Source organism: Felis catus, chromosome B4, assembly GCF_018350175.1.
Source record: "Felis catus isolate Fca126 chromosome B4, F.catus_Fca126_mat1.0, whole genome shotgun sequence".
NCBI classification, from domain to species: domain Eukaryota; kingdom Metazoa; phylum Chordata; class Mammalia; order Carnivora; family Felidae; genus Felis; species Felis catus.
In genome coordinates, this window is record NC_058374.1 from 110,554,725 (window position 1) to 110,574,970 (window position 20,246).

Here is a 20,246-nt window from a genome sequence, read left to right on the forward strand (position 1 = left end):
AAGGTTAGTTAACACATCTATCACCTCACATAATTACCATTTTTTTAAGTTACTGTGATGGTTGGGACATTTAACTTTTAACTTTTTGGGGGTGCCTGGGTGGTTCAGTCAGTTATGCCTCCAACTCTTGATTCAGCTCAGGTCATGATCTCACAGTTAGTGAGTCTGAGCCACGTGTTGGGCTCTGTGCCAACAACTTGGAGTCTGGAGCCTGCTTCAGATTCTGTGTCTCCCTCTCTCTCTGCCCCTCCCCAACTTGTGCTCTCTCTCTCTCTCTCTCTCTCTCTCTCTCTCTCTTTCAACAATAAATAAACATTATCAATTTTTTAAAAAAATCTACTCTTTTATATGCCCTAAAATAATGTAACATTATATGTCAACTATACTTTAAAAAAATGTACTCTTTAGCAGCTTTCAAGAATACAATACAGTATTGTTAATTATAGTCCCCATGCTATACATTAGATTGCCAGAAGTTATTTGTCTTATAGCTGGAGGTTTGTACTCTTTGATCAACATCTCCTCCTTTCTCCCACCCCCTAGCTCCTAACATCCACCAATCTACTCTCTGTTTCTATAAATTTGAGTCCTAGCGTCTTAATCATAGTGTTTTAAATTCCAATCTATAAATTTCAACATGTCTGCCATCTGACTCTGGTTCTTCCAACAGAAGAACTCTGACTCTTCCAACAGTTTTTTGCCATTTAATATGTTTTATAATTTTTTTCTGATAGCTGGAAATGATACACTTTCTAAAAGGAGCTACTTTAAATAAGTCTTTGGTAATGTAGTAAGGTGTGGGGTGAGGGAAAGCATCCTATAGTCCTATGAGTATGTCTGCCTTTTAGTGGACTTATACCTCTGGGTTGTAAACCTCACACTGGTTTCTTATTTTCCAACCCCCTGCCCCTAAATGGGATAGGATGATTAAAGGCAGCTGAAGTTGCGTATGTCTCCTCCCCCAGGTCTGATAACACCCCAGCAGATTAGGCTGCAGTTAAATAGTTTTTCCTGTGGGCAGGTACCCTGTTAAGAAGAGTGCTCTGGCATATTTCAATGTGGCTCATTTTCCTGTCCCTCAGCCAGAGACAGAAGGCAACTTTTCCTCTAATATTCACTGTGAGAACTTAGTTGAACTTTTGGAGGTAAAATACACAAAAGTATGCAGTCCCTCCCTATGATTGTGTCTCCCTTTTGTTTTTATTTCTCAGCTGTGTCTATGCTGAGCTTCCAGCAGTTCATCAGTTACACTTCAGATCTCCCTGGTTCCTGCAGAGATGTGTGCTCCTGGGTCTTTGCTCTGGTAAGTTGTGATTCTTTAAATTTGGTCCTTGGTCTCTACAAATTTGGGGAACGTTGGTTTGCCCTGTGACCTCACTTCTCTTATGCAGCTAGGAAGAGTTGTTGATTTTTCAGTTTGTTTACCTTTCTAGCTTCTTACACGCCAGACTGGAGAACAAATCAGGAGTCTCTTTTTTCTTAATCAGTTTACTGTATAGAGTCCTGTGTTATCTATCTGAATTTTCTTGGATTTTGCTGGTTCTGTTCTTATAGTATCACTGAACATCTTTCTTTGTACTCAGAAAATTGGTCATTAGAGGTAGAGGCTTGATCTGATTCAGTTTTGTTTTTGACAAGATTGCTTACAGATGGTATATATATTTTGCTAAGGAGGTGTCCATTATCTGGATAGTTCTGTTTTTGTGATTTTAGCCACCATTGTTAGTTACATGGATTCATTGTTTCACTTGGAGTTGCAAAATAATAGTATTCCATTGCCTTTTGTGTTTGTTATTTGATTTGCTCTCTAAAAAGTCATCTCCCCTTATCAGCTATTTGGTTACCTTAAGATACAGAACAGGAAAAGGCAGGAAAAAAGCCTTGTTTCCCTTTATTTACCACTTTTCAAGAATATGAGCTGGGTCTCAAGCATTCTAAAATGATGTACACATTTTATCTATCATTATGAATTTAAGGATTAAGTGCACTTGGTGGTATTCAATCAATTTCAGTTATTATCCTCAGTCAAATTCAATTCTTTGGCTGGGAGGGCTTGGGCTTTTCTTTCCTTTTTTCACATGACTTAATAGTCCTTGCTTCCTGTACATCAAGTTATTTCATATTGATTTTACACATTTCCTGATACAAACCTGGAATTGGGAATCACCCATTTTGCTTATTTTCATGAGAAATATATTTTAAGATCACAGTCAGGATACTGGGGATATTCACCACTAAACTTTGAGACTAAACAGGTTATTTGGTAATTGTTTTGGGGCTTTTTCACTGGAAAAGCTAGACTACCTATCTATTGATAAAATTACAATTCCTTCTCATTACTCCCTACCATAAGACAACAACTATCCAGGGGTGCCTGGGTGGCTCAGTCACTCAAGTGTCTGACTTTGGCTCAGGTCATGATCTCACAGCTTGTGAGTTTGAGCCCCGCAGCGGGCTCTGTGCTGACAGCTTGGAGCCTGGAGCCTGCTTCGGATTCTGTGTCTCCCTCTCTCTCTCTCTCTGCCCCTCCCCCACTCACTCTCTGTCTCTCTCTCTCTCTCTCTCTCTCTCTCAAAAAATAAACATTAAAAAAAAATAAAAAAGGCAACAGCTATCCAGAAGTTGATCTATATCCAGTCCATGTTTTAAAATGGAGTTTAAATCCTAGCTTTGTACTTAACTGTGTGACCTTGGAAGAGTTACTAGATCTATCTTTGGATTGTTGACTGGGTAAAGAAAACCGAAGTAAAAAAAAAATTTATTTGGGGTCTTAGAATTGCAATTTGGTTAGCACCAATTTGGGCAGCAACCTAAACTGTGGTCTTACTAGGGAACAAAAGTCAGGGATTTTTCAACACAAAAAGAGAATGCTTGTATTTGTTGTTTACAAAGAATTTTGATTGGTTTTGGTTGCCTAAAACTTGGCTAAACATAACTGGTTGCTAAGTCTGTCACTAAGCAAAAGTCCATTACTGTAGCAAGTTGTAGGTGTTGTCAGTGTCCTTGGAATATTTTAGGGCTGGTCCAGTTCACAAATTTATTGTTCCATCCAGTAAGGACATGCATGGGGCCTACCTTAATGACCTCCTAGCTCCATTTTAAAATCTCTTGACATAAGTGACTTCATTTTAATTCCCCTTTCACAGGATCAAGTTTATGATATATTAAAAAGGATTATTTTACTAGTGTACAATCTCAAAAGTTTCTTATAATAATTGTATACTTAGTATATAAATTGTGCTTAGAAGGGGGGCTGACATATAGGAGCAATATTTGTTAACCATCATTATTATTAACCATCCAAAAAGCAATATATAGATTTAATGTATTTGCATACAATTTTGAAATTTTCTTTCTTCATTCAGTATTGATATAATATTCTATCCATGTTGGTATTTAAAGAATAGTTCATTATGATATCTGTGGTTTTATATTTATATGTAAAATAGTATATAATAAATGTTATGATAATAAATAGATATATGTGTGTAGGTACATTTAGTTTTCTCAATAAATATTCATTCTCATAATTTCAGTTATAACATATGTGCTGATAACTACAAAATATATTTATAATTTCAGCTTTCTCCTATATTCCAAATCCTATGCCTCCCTATGGTAGATTGAAGACAATGGCCATCATGTTTTTTATTTAGCTCCTCCCATCAGGAGACTGAATCTATTTCCCCTGTCCCTTGAATCTGGGCTGACCTTGAGATTCATGTTGACAAATAAAACATGGTAGAAATTATGGTGTGCAACTATGGGACTCGGCCATAAGAGGCCTTGCAGTTAACATTTTCACTGTCTTGGGAATATTACTTTGTAAGAAAACCTTTTTAGCCTATTGGCAGAAGAAAGGACACATGGGGGAATAACAGGTGCTGAAAACAAAAGCAAGAACCAACTTCCAGGCCTATGAATAGGCCATTTGGCAGTCTCCACCCTGGTTGAGTTAGAATGACCACAGCTACATGGGATGGCAAAGTAGAGCTCGTAGACTAAATCCAGCTGACTGCTCATTCATTCATTTCCTTCTGCTTCTTTTGTGCCACAACAGTAGAGTTGAATAATGTGACAGAGACTTATGACCCACAGTTAAAATAGTTACTATCTGGTCCTTTACATAAAAAGAATTCTTATTTTAAGCCAATGGTTTTTTGTTTGTTTTAAACAGCTATATACTGCCATTATACGCCGGTATTATCCAGGCTCTCAAATCTGTCCTTACTCCTGCATACACTAGCTCTAACAATATTACTCCTATCCATTTACCTAAGTTAAAACATTAGAAAGCATATAAGCATTTCTGCCTTATTTCTCTTTTATACCTACCTATCTAATTTATCACAAAATCTTATAGAACACATATTTTACATCTCTGCTTGATTATTTTTTTTTACAATGCTCTTCCTCAAAAATCCTATAACATCTTTCCTGGATAACTATATTTGTCTCCTTTATTCATTATTTATTTTCTTATGACATAAAATCATATTTATGTCACATCTTTGACATAAATGGATTAATAACCACAGTCCATGTGATCAACAATAAATAGTGAAATGAAAATGACTAGTTGATGAGTGCTGATGGAGATAAACAGATAATCTTATGAAAGCACTAATGAGAGGCATTTAATTCAGTCCAGTTAAGTAAGTCAAGGAAGGGCCTTTTAGTTAAGATAATACTTGCCATAATATGGAGGAAAAAGAGAATTCTATATAGAGAAGACACTGTCATTAAGTTTACAGTGGTGAAAAACGACAGAATAGTTTGATATTGCTGGAGCAGGGAGGAACAGCGGTGCAGAGAAGTAGGCACAAGCTATATTATAGACGGAGAAGTTTTATCTTGAATGTGCACAAACACTTTCTCTGGGGGCATCCAGACACAGTTTGATCCAAACACATTAATTTTGATAACTTTGACTTTCATATTAAAATTGATCAGCCCGAGAATGGTTTGTAGTTAAATGACTCATATTGGTTCTTATTTCCTACCTCACTCCATAATCACACTTATCCAACTGGGACACAAAGAGAAGGAAAGAAAGAAAGAAGAGTACGGGTCAGTTATCAGTTTATTGCTTCTTAACTCCATATTCAATATTGATGAGGCTGTTTGTGATCCTAGAGCTCAATCTTTTAAACATTTCTTTTCTGCCAGTAGAGAGTTGTGGAGTAAGACTACAGGAGAAAAGGGCTTGTCTTGTAGCTTCAGTTACAATGATTCTCAGCCTACTCCTGCAGTGCTGCAGCCAGCAGATGGAGGGCACACGAAGGCTCACCTTCAAGTGAGCCAGTCTCAGCGTGTGTTTTCCGGTCTCTCAAAACTGGCCTTGTGGACATGGACCGACTCTGACCGTTGATAACCCTAACTTTACCTCCATCCAGCAGGCTGAAGCTTTCTCTTCTCCAAAGAGCTTTGAATCTCAGCTTTGGGAAAGGGACCTCTTTTCACATTTATCCCTTCCTTTGGTACTCTCCCTCAGTCCTACAGCATTCTTTAAAATTCTCTTTCATTTTTTTTAGTAGCTAATTTCCTGTAAATAGTTAACACTTCTTTTCTCATATTGTAGTTCTTCAAATTACTGAGTGGTATTTTTTCTTCTGATTGGATTCTGAACGATACAGAACACTATTTAAACTATTTAAATATACAAAATACTTATATGGTACATTACTGTCAAGAATAAAACCTTCAGGGTGCCAAAAAATGGAGAAAATTTGCAGTATTAGAAAACATAAAGCCTTGGTATGTTAATATTAACCCAGGGTGAGATCTCATGTCTTACCCGATCTTATATAAATTTTGCTAAGAATGTCATATGAAGTTAGAAGCAGTGTTTGGCCTATGTTGAGATTTTCTGTGTTAAGATATATTCAAGAGTAGGGAAGTGATATTTCCATGTTTGGTGATGAGAGACTAAGCAGATCTCCCTGCCCCTCCTTAAATACCACCATCAGCAAAAAACAATTTTTGAAGCAATGGTTCTCATACATTGGACAAAAGATAGTGCAGGACAGTGATAGCGATTTCCTTCAGAAGAGGAAACAAATGTACAATAGAATTGCCCTATCTTATTGCCTGGATTGAATTTTGAGGCCATAGGACAAGTAGAGGGGGTCTCCAAACAGCGCCTTCTACCACACAGGATATTGAATAGAGTCCTCAGAAGTGTATTGCCTCATACAAAGGTAGTGAAGCCAAATTATCCCTAGACTAAAGACTGGGAATGACTAACAAAGCTTATAAGCATGTCCTGAAATGATCAAACTGCTTCCAAGCAACTTAATTGTGTCCTAGAAAAACAAAAACTATAACTTAAACTTTACCCAAACAAAATAAAAGCCAGCACCCAACATAATATTCACAATGTCTAGAATCCAATAAAAAATTTACAAACTTCCAAAGAAACAGGAAGTTATGTCTCATAATGAGGAGAATCATCAGACAATACAGAAACAAAATGACTCTGATATTATAATCACTTGGTGGATAGATGTTGTAAGAAGTCATATTAAATCATTCATTGTATCAGATAGTAAGTGAGGCATTTTATAGAAAAAGTAGATCTGAATTGGTTGGCTGCCTTGACCATTAGGATTAGCTTTGACAATTCATTTATATGGTCATCATGTTTTAATAATGAAGTTGATCTATACTTACAATGTTTGAACAAAAATTAAGTTAAAATGTGATATAAAATTTGTGTTGGCAAATATATATATATATATATATATATATATATATATATATATATATATATATTACTATTAGCTGCTTTATGTTTGCGTGCTCCTGTGTTGGTGTATAAATATCAACAATTGTTATATCTTCTTATTGGATTGTTCCCTTTATGATTATGTAGTATCCTTCTGTGTCTCTTGTTACAGTTTTTTTGTTTTGTAGTCTATTTTTTTCTGATATAAATACTGCTACCATGGCTTACTTTTCACTTCCATTTGCATGATAAATGCTTTTCCATTCCTTCACTTTCAATCTGCGTGTGTCTTTAGGTCTGAAATGAGTCTCTTGCAGGCAGCTTACAGATTGGTCTTGCTTTTTTTTATCCATTCCATCATCCTATATCTTTTGATTGGAGCATTTGGTCAATTTATATTCAAAGTAATTATTGATAGGAATATACTTATACACATTTTATTACTTGTTTTGTGGTTGTTTTTGTAGTTCTCCTCTGTTCCTTTCTTCTCTACCTCTCTTCTCTGATGGCTTGCTGGCTTTCTTTAGTAATGTACTTACATTCCTTTCTCTTCATTTTTTTCATATCTATTGCAGGTTTTTGATGTGTAGTTACCATTAGGTTTATATAACATCTTATGCATATAGCGATCTGTATTAAGTTGTTCAAACTTAAGTTTGAACTTGTCCTGGGGCTCCTGGGTGGCTCAGTTGGTTAAGTGTCCAACTTTAGCTCAGGTCATGATCTCATGGTTCTTGGATTCAAGCCTCATGTTGGGCTCTGTGCTGACAGCTCAGAGCCTGGAGCCTGCTTCGTATTCTCTGTCTCCCTCTCTCTGCCCCTCCCCTGTTTGCACTCTGTCTCTCTCTCAAAAATAAATATTAAAATTTTTTTCTTAAACATTTGAATTTGTACTAAAGGTGCTAAATTTTTACTCGTTCCTCCAACATGTTTTAGTATATGGTGTCCATACATCACATTCTTTTATTTTGTAAATCCCTTGACTGATTTCTATAGATACACTTATTTTTATTACTTTTGTGCTTCCTACTTTTCTTTCTCCTGCTTATGGTCTTCCTTTCCACTCAAAGAGTCCCCTTTAATATTTCTTGTAGGGCTGGGTTAGTGGTCATGAATTCCTTTAACTTTTGTTTGTATGGGAAACTCTATCTCTCGTTGTGCTCTGAATGAAAGCCTTGCTGGATAGAGTATTCTTGGCTGCAGGAGGCAAGAACAGATTTTCAGGAAAACTACCAGTCTGTCTACCATGTATGCATAATTGGTTTCAAGAGAAGATAGTCACATCCCCTTTTTCATCCATTCAATAAGTATCTGGCTGTTTGTCCTCACCCTACTAAACAATCTCTGAATTTAATTTCACTGGACTATATTTTCATGCACTTTTATAAGTGTCATGCCTTTGTTCATAGAACACAGAACATCTTAAGTTCTCTTCTCAATTTTGTTTCTTTTCAGTAAATCGCTGATGTCCTTTCTCCAATAATGGACGTAGTTGGGATTTGGACATTGATCTTCTTATGCTGAGTCAAGTGTAGCAGATCACTGGGATGAGGTTTCTGAGGGATGATTCTGGGTAGGGGAAGTGTGCATAGAATATTACACTCAATGTAGAGTTAGACTACCCTTTGATGAACTTGATGCTTAGGTGGGTGACAACTTTTTCCAATAGAATGGACAGTGGGTGGGAATCAGAGTGCAGATATATAGAAATTTGTGGAGGGTATTTTTACCCTTGTCTTTTTCTCTCTCTTTGGTCACCCATATACTGAAACTGATATTTGATTGCTATATTATTCCTTGTTCATTATTGCTTTTCAAATGTTATTTAGTTTCACTATTATTGAGGATTGCTTTAAGAAAGGAAAATATCTGGGGATGCCTGGGTGGCTCAGTCAGTTAAGCGTCTGACTTTGGCTCCAGGTCAGGACCTCACAGTTCATGAGTTTGAGCCCCGCAGCGGGCTCTGTGCTTACAGCTTGGAGCCTGGAGCCTGCTTCAGATTCTGGGTCTCCCTCTCTCTCTGCCCCTTCCCCCACTCACGCTCTGTGTCTTTCTCAAAAGTAAAATAAAAAACATTAAATTTTGTTTTTTAAATTAAAGAAAGGAAAAATATGCAGCAATATAGCCATACATACTAGTATTTTTTTTCTAAAAGCCACTGAAATTTCTTTCTGAGCAATCTTCATTTGTATTTTTTCTTCTATGATTCAGTGCTGTTTGGTTGAAAAGAGAGCTTCCAATTGTACACAAATATTTTAGATTTCTATCTTCTCTCTTTATATGAATTCTCCATATTAATTGACATCCATTTTTACTCATTCACATCTCTTATTTACTGGCAACATGGTTTTGAACATATTTATTAGGGAAAGAACTAATAGCCTTTCTCAGCTGGTATTCTTTGAGAGGATTAAATACTATGGGAAAATTATTGGAGTAACTATTTTCGATTCTCCCATAGGTGTTACATAGCCAGTACCATTCTAAATGCATAGAAGATGACTTAATACATTGCTTGTGATAGAAATCTTAGGTTATTAGAGTTTAATTCTGCCCAGTTTTGGAGTCTGGCCAAGGGATTCAAATTTTTTTCTTGGGAAAGGCATAGCCTACTGAAATAGAACCATGAGATTTTTATCTTGATATTTAATGATAGAAGTATGCAGCTGTGAACCTAAATGTTTATTTTGGGATTTCAAATGCATGAGATTTCTTCTTTTCCTTTTAACTGCATCATGGGCAGTGGTTTTAACATTTCTCTCGAAGTGTATAATTCTAATGAGAAATATTTTAAAAAGAGTGTTAGTACTGGAAAGTTAAAAATAACAGACCTTTGGGAATAAGGGTAAAAATACTTTTAAAAAATATTTAGAACTAGAAGAGTTTGCTTGTTGTAAGGGTTTTGGAACATTTTTTGTTGTTGTTCTAAGAGCAGATACATACTAATATCCTTGATTTTATATAAATTTAAATTTTACAAAGTCATTGCAGCTCAAATGCTTCATATCAGGTTTTAACACAGTGCCTGTTATAAAGAAGGTACTCAGTAAATATTTTCTTTTCATCTTCTTCCTCTTCCTCCTCCTTTTTAACTTTTTTTTTTTTGCTTTTCTTCCATCTTTTCCTTCTTTTCTCAGAAAGGCAATTATGAGAGTGTATTTTTATATGTAAAAAGATTTTTAAAAGATGAAAGTTCAGAAAATGTAGCTTTTCTAGAATTGCTTGGAAAGCATGTTATTGTCCCAAGACATATAAACATATGTTTTTATCCCAGCAACTAGAATATATTAGTTTTTTTCCAAGCTAATACCTGCCATAATTGTATTGGGATTTACATCACATGTTTGAGTTGTTTGGTTTAGATTTATTCCAACAGTTCTATTTGCTACTATACCTGAACGAATGCTTGAAGATAGGTGAAAATTAAAATGGTGTGATATTTTCCCTGAATCAGAGTATGAAGAAAAGTACACACAGATTCTTCTATTTAATGAAGATTCAGGGAAAAGGGACTAAATTTACCAAGTGCCTAGTCTGTACAGACATTTTGCTTTATAGCAATTGTCACATTGAATCCCCAAGATTATTTTTTTTTAAAGAAAAGACTATTTTTAAAGCTCTTTTAGGTTCAGAGCAAAATTGAGAGGACAGTAGAGATTTCTCCTGTACTCTCTGTCCCTGCACATGCATAGACTCCTTCATCAACAACATGGTTCATCAGAGTGGTACATTTGTTACAGCTGAACTTACAGTGACATCAAAGTTACCCAAAGTTCATAGTTTACATTAAGGCTTATGGTTGGTGTTGTACATTCCATGAATTTGGACAAGTGTATAATGTCCATTAGAGTATCATACAGAGTATTTCCACTACCCTAAAGCTCTTCTGTGCTCCACTTATGTATATCTTCCCCTCCCCACCCTTGGAAACCACTGATATTTTTACTGTCTCCACAGTTTTGCCTTTTTCAGAATGTTCTAAAGTTAGAATCATATAGTATATGGTCATTTCAAATTGGCTTCTTTCACTTTGTAATATGCATTTAAAGTTCTTCCATATCTTTTCCTGGCTTAGAACATAGGTCACTTCTCTTTAGCACTAATAATATTTCCTTGCCTGGATGTACCACCGATTACCTACCCATTCCCCTACTGCGGCATCTTGGTTGCTTCCAAGTTTTGGCAAATATGAACACAGCCGCTATAAACAGCCTGAGCAGATTTTTGTGCACACCTACACTTTCAGGGTTTTTTTTTTTTTTTTTGGGAGGGGGGTGTAAATATTAAGGAGTACGATTTCTAGATTATATGGTAAGGTTATGTTAAGTTTTTTAAGAAAATGCCAAACTGTCTTTCTAGCAATGTATGAGACTTCTGTTGCTCTACCTCGTCACCAGCATTTGGTGGGGTTAATGTTCTAGATTTTGGCCATTCTAGTCATGTAGTGGTATCTTATTGTTGTTTTAATTTGCATTTCCCTGATTGTATGTACTTGGAACATCCTTTCATATGCTTATTTGCCATCTGTATATCTTCTTTGGTGAGGTGTCTGTTAACTTATTTAGCCCATTTTAAAATTGAGTTGTTTGTGTTCTTATTGCTGAGTGTCAAAAATCTTTTGTATATGCTGGGTAATAGTCTTTTATCAGACGTGTCTTTTGCAAATATTTTCTCCTAGTGTGTGGCTTGTCTTCCCATTCTCTTGATGGTGTCTTTCCAGAGCTGAAGTTTCAATTTTGGTGAGTCTAACTTTTTTTTTTTTTTTAAATGGATCATGCTTTTGTTTCTGTATCTAAAGATACATTAGATACTCCTATGTTATTTTCTTGGAGTTTGATAGTTTTATATTTTATATTTAGGTCTGTGATCCATTTTGAATTAATTTTTGTGAAGTGTGAAAAGTCTGTGCCTCACTTCACTTTTTTTTTTGCATGTGGCTGTCCATTTGTTCCACCACCATTTGTGCAAAAATTATCTTTGTTTCATTGTATTGCCTTTGCTCCTTTGTCAAAGACCAGTTGACTATACTTATGTGGGTCCATTTCTGTACACTCTAGTCTCTTCCATTGGTCTATTTACCTATTCTTTTGCCTACACTACACTGTTTTGATTATTATAGCTTCCTGGAATGCAAATGTAATGTCTGGAGCTCTAGAAGCTCCCTTGGGCTATGAACTGAATTTTAATATGCAAGCCACATTTTGTAGAGCAAAAAGATAAAAGGAGCCTGTGTCCTCCCTAAAACTGGGAAGTTTTATATTTCCCTGGAAAGTATATCCATAGATTTATTTTATATGAATGAAAAATAAACACATTAAGTCACTATTCTTGAGAACGTTGTTTCTATCACAGAAACTCATCCTCTCTGGTACAAAGCACTATATGTCCTTAAAATTACTTATAAGCTGGGACTTTTTGCTGGGATTTTGACTGGGATTGCATTGAGTCTATAGATTCAGTGATAAATTTGGGAAGAACAGACATTTTAGCAATATCCTGACAATATTAAAAATGCTTATGATATATTGAAGTGCACTCCATTCTCTATTATATAGAGATGTGAAAATAGTACATAACATGGATAAAGTCTACCAGTCGGTCATTGTCAGTGCTAAGACTCAAACTTTGATTTGTCTAATTCCAATGTCTTTTATACTAAATCCTCTTAACAACAACAAATAAAAAGGAAGAAAATTACAAAACAAACATTTTGGGAGCACCACTATATGCTAGGCCTTTTGAAAAAAATGCTTTATATATACATTTTCTCAATGCTTCCCAAACTTCATTCATCTACCATCAAAATTTTTGCCACCAGAACTAACATTTTGCCTATTTTTTAAAGGCAAAATAAAGTGAAAACAAAAACAACCCTCAACAATGTGCATGGAAGTTGAGTATATAAAAACCTTCTCTAATGGTACAAATCACATCTATTATTAACACTTCTGTAGAGCTTTTCTGAATTTTGTTTTTGAAGGTTTGAAATATTCCCAGGTATGCTCAAACACTATGCCTGTAATTTGTTCTATCTGCCTAAATTGGATTCTCATAGGCCTACCCATTCAACTCTAACTTACATAATAACTATCATATTTCATGTTTAAAACATAAACATTTTAAACATTGAAACATTTTAAAATAAAAATTATTATAAATATATAATTATTAAAATTGAAAATATTCCCATAAAAACCCTCTCAAATATACATGAGGTTAACTAAACATCTTAACTTACCCACGACTAGGGGATTTTCAGTGCTAAAATTGAGACAGTCAGATAGACCAGGATGGTGACCAACATGAATATAATATATTTGAGGAAACATGGTATTATCTCATCTAACACTCACTGGACCATTCATTTAGGTATAGTTATCTCTCTTCTACAGATGAGAATCCAGGCACAGTGTATCTAATGAAACAGCAGCTATTAAATCAAATATTGAAATACGTTTGACTGGCTTTAAAATAGATTTTCTAAATATCACACTTCTCACCTAGCCCATTATCTTAGCAGGAAAATAATACTGACAAATAGTATGTCTAATTTAGGCTCTAGCAAGAAAAATTTGGGTCCTCTCACCACATCTCACACTTCTCTAAACTGTTTTAGGTAGGACACTCACAGGGAGTCTTGTATCAATTCAGTGACATGGTCTTCTGGGCCACCATAATGATGCCACCTTGTTTTCCTCCTTCCCTTTTGTTCCTTGTCTGTGCTGTCACAGCTGCCGGTTTCCTTTTTGGTCCCCTTCTTAGCCACCACAGTCCCCTTCTATTTTACCCCTACTCATGTGGTCCTCTCTCAACTGCTATGTGTTCTCTTTATCTTGCAGAGATTTTCATGGGAAATGATTTTATTTTGTGTGAAAGCCTCTCCTTCTGAGTACCTTATAAGAAAATATGGGAAGGTCAGGACCGGACAATAAAATTAGCAAAAGTATTCATCTGGCTGTAGACTAAATATTTGTCTCCCCTGCAAAATTTTATTTTGAAAGAAAGTTCGATGTGATGGTGTTAAGAGGTAGGGCCTTTGGGAGGTTCTTGAGTCATGAGATGGAGGCTTCATGAATGAGATTAGGGAATTTATAAGACCCCACAGAGCTACTTTGCCTGTTCTGCCCTGTGAGATTATAATGAGAAAGCACATCTGTAAACCCACTAGACACTGAATCTACCAGAGCCTTGATCTTGGACTTCCCACTCTAGAACTATGAGAAATAAATTTAGTTGTTTACAAGCCACCAGTCTATGATATTTCTGTTATAGCAGGCTGAACAGAAAAATACGATCTATTTTTAAATCTTTCCTTCTGTTTCACCCAATGATCTTGAACAAAAGTGTATTTTCAACGTTCTTGCCTAAGATAAATACCTTTCACTCCAAAATATTTCTTCACACACACAAACTTCTGGCAGATCTACTTTACTAGCTCTCCAGATTTTGCAAGGTCACATGGCTATTGAGAACTTGAAATGCTCCTAGTCCAGATTGAGGTGTGCTGGCACTGTAAACGACACCTAGGATTTTGAACACATAGTATGGAAAAAAAAAAAGTAATATATCTCATTAAAATATTCTACATTGATTACATGATTAAATTATAATCTCCTGATAATGTTTAGTTAAACATAACATTACATTTTCACTTGTTATTTTTTTAATGTGGCTTTGAAAAAGTTTAAGATGATATATATGACTCACATTTCTATTGGATAATTTGTTCTACAGTATTAGGGTACCCTCACATATCTGAGATTAGAGAACATATCCACTGGGAGACAGCTCATCCATCCCTCTTTTATTTATCCATCCCTCTACCCATCCATCTACCGAATCATCCATTCAACCATGTATTTAATGTACATTTGCTAGGTTTTATAGATACAATGATGGGAAAATAGACATGGTTATATTCTTCATGTATTATACAGTTTAATGAAGGAAAAATGCATTAACTAAATATTCTACCAGTAAATATATAAAGGTGTATGGGTTATGAAAGTCCTACAGAGGGAGTTAGGCTTAGGTTTGGGTGAGGGAGAAATGTCTCTTTAAGGGATTGGGCATTTGGCCTCATAGCCAAATAAACTAAGCCAGAGTATATGATGGAAAGAGAAGAAAGATGATACCAGATATTTCTTTCCATGGCCTTGGAGCAAGATGGCTTATGACACCAAAAGAGAACAAGAAGCATTCCTCAAGATGAGACTGGAGAGAGAGAGTACAGGTCAAACCAAAAAATCTTAAGGAGACCAGTGGCTGAGGAGGAGAAAACATCAGCAATGGCTCTTGCAAAGTTGTATTGACACAACAGAAGGTGGTTTGTTAGGGTAAGGGGCTTTGTAAAAGTCATTTTTTGTTGTTGTTATATTATTTGCTTCTCATCTTTCACTTACAGATTTGGAAATATGGTAGCTTTTATGCCAGATCTATTTTTTTGTTTGTTTGTTTAGAGTTTAATTGCAAAACTCTTTTTCACATAAGGTTATTCTTACTCAGGTCAAAAAGAGCAAGGTCATGTCAGAGAGAACACTCTGGAAATTATATGTAGTCTCCCTAGTTCCTGCCTTGCCAGGCAGATTGCAGTCCAGCTGAAAGAACCAAACAACAACAGCAACAACAACAACAATGTTCTTAAGGGGGAGGGAGAGATTAGTTTTGGATCATCCTTTCCCATCAGAGGATTTTTCTATCTGAGCTACTTACCCAAATCTTGATGGATTGAGGGACATTTTTTTTTAGAAGGCAGATTCTTTCTTTCTTTGATCATCACTACATATTGGCATTGATTCTGAACATGATTATGGTAATACACGCAAAAACATAATTTGTTGTAAAAGTATAAAAGTATTTCTGGGGTCCTTAATAGTGAGGATCACAGTTTCCCATCCAAATGCTGCATTATTTTAGTCATATCCCTTTTTTTTTTTTTTTTTAACTTAAATAGATGCGGGGAAAAAAAACAACCTCACAGTAAAACATACTGAAAGCAACTTTACATAGCTTTAAACTTTATCCACTTTAACTATAAATTATTCTTGGAAAAGATCTATAAATAACTGTGAAGCTGAAGAATGCATGGGAAATTAAAGTTAATGCAGCATGCACTGCTTCTTTCTGTGGTTTTCAAATAAACTGCTTTCTGTTTTGTATATTCAACAACACATGATTAACTGGTTTGGGATGTTACATAACAGAGGGGAGACTGATCTATTTTTTGATACTCTATGCTGAACATTATGCTCAAAGTATGTCTTAGCATATGTGATGCTGTGCTTTATAATAAGAAATATGTATTTGGTCTTCATCCTGTTTTTGGCACCGAGCTCCTAAAACCCTTGGAGTTTACTAAGTGATGAGAGTGATAAAAGTGTCTTGGTAATGAGGTGACTTTGGACCTCACCTGAGGATGGGGGGTTGGTTGCCAGGAGAACTAGACTCATGATTAGAGTGTTGGACTTCCAGTCTCATCCCCAATCGACTTTCAGCAATCATAATGGTACTTATCCAACAGCCCAGAATGCAACGTCACTGTTATACATTCTTCCTATCAGCTAAAAGATCTCATCCAGCTATAAACTAGCTAACAGAGCCACATGTAATTCTTGATAATTAGTTACCTCCAAAAGTTATTCCTCCAAGGATTTCAAATGCCCAGTTATGGACAAATAAACTGCTATTAAAGTACTTTGCATCTCTTACCATATTGCCTAGCCTGGGTGAGTATTTGATAGTTTACCATGTTAATTAGTAGAAAGGATGAAAAAACTTTTTCATTCAACTAATTTTTATTGACACTCCGCTCTGTGCAAGGCTAAAGGCTATACTAAATGCTAGAGAATAAAGAGACAAATGAAGCTTGATTTCTGCCTGGAGGGAATTTATAATCCCATACAAAGACAGCCCAGGCTCATTACAAAGGGAAATAGCTGGGATTTGGAGGCAGGCCTGTTCCAAGTATTTCTCCACTCTGCTAACCAAATAACTTTGGGCATAAAGTTAGAGTTCTCTAAATATCATGATTTATAACCTCACGACTCTGTGTTCTTTTCCTATGACATGAGGATTATAATATCTTCTTTGCAAAGTTTTTTGTCAATTAGAAAAAGCATTTAACATTTGTAGCTAGCAAAGTGCTGGGCACAAGGTAGGTGTCCAACACCTGCTGCTGCTGTCGTTGGTAGTCATGTACATGAAAGCACCAGGAAAATTGTTTTAAATAGTGAGGAATATGGGACACTTACTCTCTGTGCAGAACTTTGAAGGCTGAACAAGACATCAGCAAGTAAAGATTTAGGACATGATCATTCCTTGCTGAGCTACCTGATGAAACAAAAGAGCAGGATCAGAAAGTTCAAGACACGTGAGCAGGGGTAAATTCTCAAAAAAGCCTACTTCTTAGGGAAAATGAAAAGCTCCTTATGAAGCTGTTGTAACAGGCCAGGTGAGAGCTAAGAAGGACCCAGGACTTTGGCACATTCATCTTTTATGCTTAGACTTTTGGCCAGGTGTTTGTTTAAGCCTAGATACAGTGTCTGAGATCTGGCTTTTCTAGGGTATGATACTCAATAGTGTGTTTTTGGCATTTCACCTTGTTTGTAAAATCAAAATGGCATTTGTCAAATGAAAATCTGTCTGTTTCTCTAGTTCCTTTGTAAAGCCTAAAGGTCTGCAAACTGAATTGTCTTAATTTGTCACTTTGCTAAACTTCCATTGTCTTCAAAACAAAGCAAAACAAAACAAGCCATTTCAAGACATAGATTTGACTGGAACACTCCACCCACATTTATTACTTTAAAAAGAACTTTGCTAACACTTACATATTCTGATTTATTCTTTTCAGTTTTGGATTTTTACAGAGATATAGCTTGAGACTATTTACAATACCTAAATGCCCATCACATAGTAGTCCTATGTTTGGTGGCAATTAGGTAGAATATGTATTATATAAGAGAAGGTGATGTTATACGAATTTTATCAATTAAGATAATGCTGATTTTATATTTCATGAGTTAGAATCCATTTTTAAGACTCCAAGTTTTTTCTTTTAAACTTTCACTGCATGCTTTTCTTCAAATTTCTAAGAAAAAAGTGAAAGCTTTAAGCAGTATGTGATGTTTAAGCCTATTTGTAATATGTGTACTTTATTAAACATGTTGTTTTTCAATTTATTTTGTTTCTTTGTCTTTTCTATGTGCATAATTGGATTTCAATATGACAACTGTAGAGGGAGTTTTTCTAATATTTCCTCAAAAATATACAGCTCTGTCTGGAAGTGTCCTTGAGAAACTTGGAAAGGTTTTTATGGACATTAAATATTGAAGACAGTAATTAACATAATCATAATGTTTATACTCAGCCATAATGCTTTCACTTCTTTCAAAAAATCTTTTGGCCTGATGAATTCTCCTACAATATCTGATTTGCTTCTAATCTGAAAATAAAATCTTTCCCATAGCTAATAACCTTCTAGAGCTACAAAACAGAGCTAACCGCTCTTAATCTACAAAGGAAATTTTAATTTAACAGTTTATTAAACAATGCACAAGAAAGTAATCATCAATTTGGAGCAGTTATCCAGGTAAATTATCACTTATTCCCCAGTGGGGTCAGCTAATCAAGTTGCTTCTTCAATGCACTGATTCCTAGAAAATCTTTTGGAATTTTGTTAATGACATTGACATTCATGGCAAAAGAAGTATTGTGATTAAATAAACCTTTGAGCCAAGGTCAGCAGTTGATGATTCCCTGTTTTATTCCAATTTTTTTGGCTTAATTTATAAGAATTATATTGAAATGAATTATAACAGACCCCCAAATTGCATTCTGTCTCCCTGGGAATTTAGATCTGTTTGCATATCAACTGTTGACATTGCACATTTACTCCTTTTTTCCTCCCTCTGGATTCTTTAAGTGATTGGTGTAAATATCTCTTTGTGTCAAGGCTCTCAGATTTAGACCGCTAGGCAGAAGTCTTCTGTTTCTAAAGATTTTAAGTCTCTCCACACCCTGTGAGGGGGTGGGGCTCAAACCCACAACCCTGAGTTTAAGAGTCACATACTTTACTGACTGAGCCAGCCAGGTGCCCCTGTAGTCAGAAATCTTGTTTCAGCTCTGAACTAGTACATCTAAATGTCATCCTGATATTTGAATGCTAAGTTTCATAAAGTTCTTAAACTTAAAGTTAATTGTAACATGTCCAAACCAAATCTTCTTTGCCCTACTCCCAAGTACTCCAATTCCTATCCAAATCCACCTTTCCCAGTGAATGGCACTATGGGTTATTAGCCAAGTGAAAAAAATGGACATCATCTTCTTCCCAATCCACATGCCCAACTCTGATACTAAGACGTTTACCAACCCTGATTAACTTTATCTCCAAACTATATGTTTCTCTCTTCCTGACCACTATCCTAGTCCACACCATTATCACCACCTGATTAGACCACCATCTGTGTTACAATTTGCACTGTTAGAAGGTCAACTTGCCTTCTTCATCTTCCTCATTTCCATTCTTCTCATTGCAACCAGAATGGTCATTTAGGAACCTCTCTCTAATCACATCACCTCTCTCTACTAAAAATCCTTGAAAAGCTGCCCACTGTGCTTAGAATGAAGACCAAAATACTTAGCATGATTTGCAAAGCCCTGCAAAATTCGGGCTTTGCCTCCTCTCCAACTACATCTCATGTCACTGTGCCCATTAGTCACTATTTTTCAGTCACATTGGCCTCTGCTAAGTTCTGCAACATGACAAGCTCTTTTCTGCCTCATGGCTCTTCCTTCTACTTACACATTTTTCCTCCTCTTACTTCACATCAGTGGTGCCTTAGATATCCATGGATGCCATATCTTGTTCTAAAATAGATCTTCTTTCTTTTTCTTTCCCATGATTTCATCCTCTTTTCCTTCAAAGAAACAATATATTTAAAATTTACTATTTAATCATTACTTCTTTTCCTCCATGAAAGGGAGGAACATGGCTGATTTGTTTACAGCTATATACCCAGCACCAAACAGCATGCCCAATACATAGAAGTACTCAGGAAATATTTTTACATGAATAAATGAATGAGTGAATATCCATATAATAAAAAAGGAAGTAAATTTTACTCTGAAATAAAGTGTGTTAGGAATACCACTTTTTTTTTTTTTTTTTTTTTTTTTTTTTTTTTGTCTACTGAAATATCTAGCTTTATTTAGGGTTTTCTGTATTAATCAGGGATGGTGGTGGTGGTAATAATATGCAAGAAAAGTTAAGTGAAAAATAACAATAAGAAATGAGAGTTATACTGGAAAGAATCTTAAGAGATAAGGTTCTAACAGTTTAGTGTTCTAAATTCAGGAAGAGCAACTTTGGAAGCAGAATGTCAAAAGTGGTTTGAGGGTAGTAACCTAATTTTCCTTTATTTTTTAAGATAATTATATAACATGATAGAGGTGCTAATTATTGCTACAATGACAACCATATAATACATAAGTGTAACAATATTAATAATATTAACATGTTGTA

The 20,246-nt window shown here is 35.5% G+C and overlaps 1 long non-coding RNA gene across 2 annotated transcripts in view; it reads left to right on the forward strand.

Moving 5' to 3' along the window:
• Nucleotides 1-698: 698 nt before the first annotated feature.
• Nucleotides 699-20,246, forward strand: part of LOC123386670 — a 107,202-nt gene continuing 87,654 nt past the window's right edge. Inside the window, exons 1-2 of one of the 2 annotated variants that reach the window (XR_006600929.1) lie at nucleotides 699-1,119; nucleotides 1,212-1,303. This is a non-coding gene — a long non-coding RNA (uncharacterized LOC123386670). The remainder of the gene's footprint in view (nucleotides 1,120-1,211; nucleotides 1,304-20,246) is intronic. The other variant, XR_006600930.1, reaches the window with a different exon arrangement.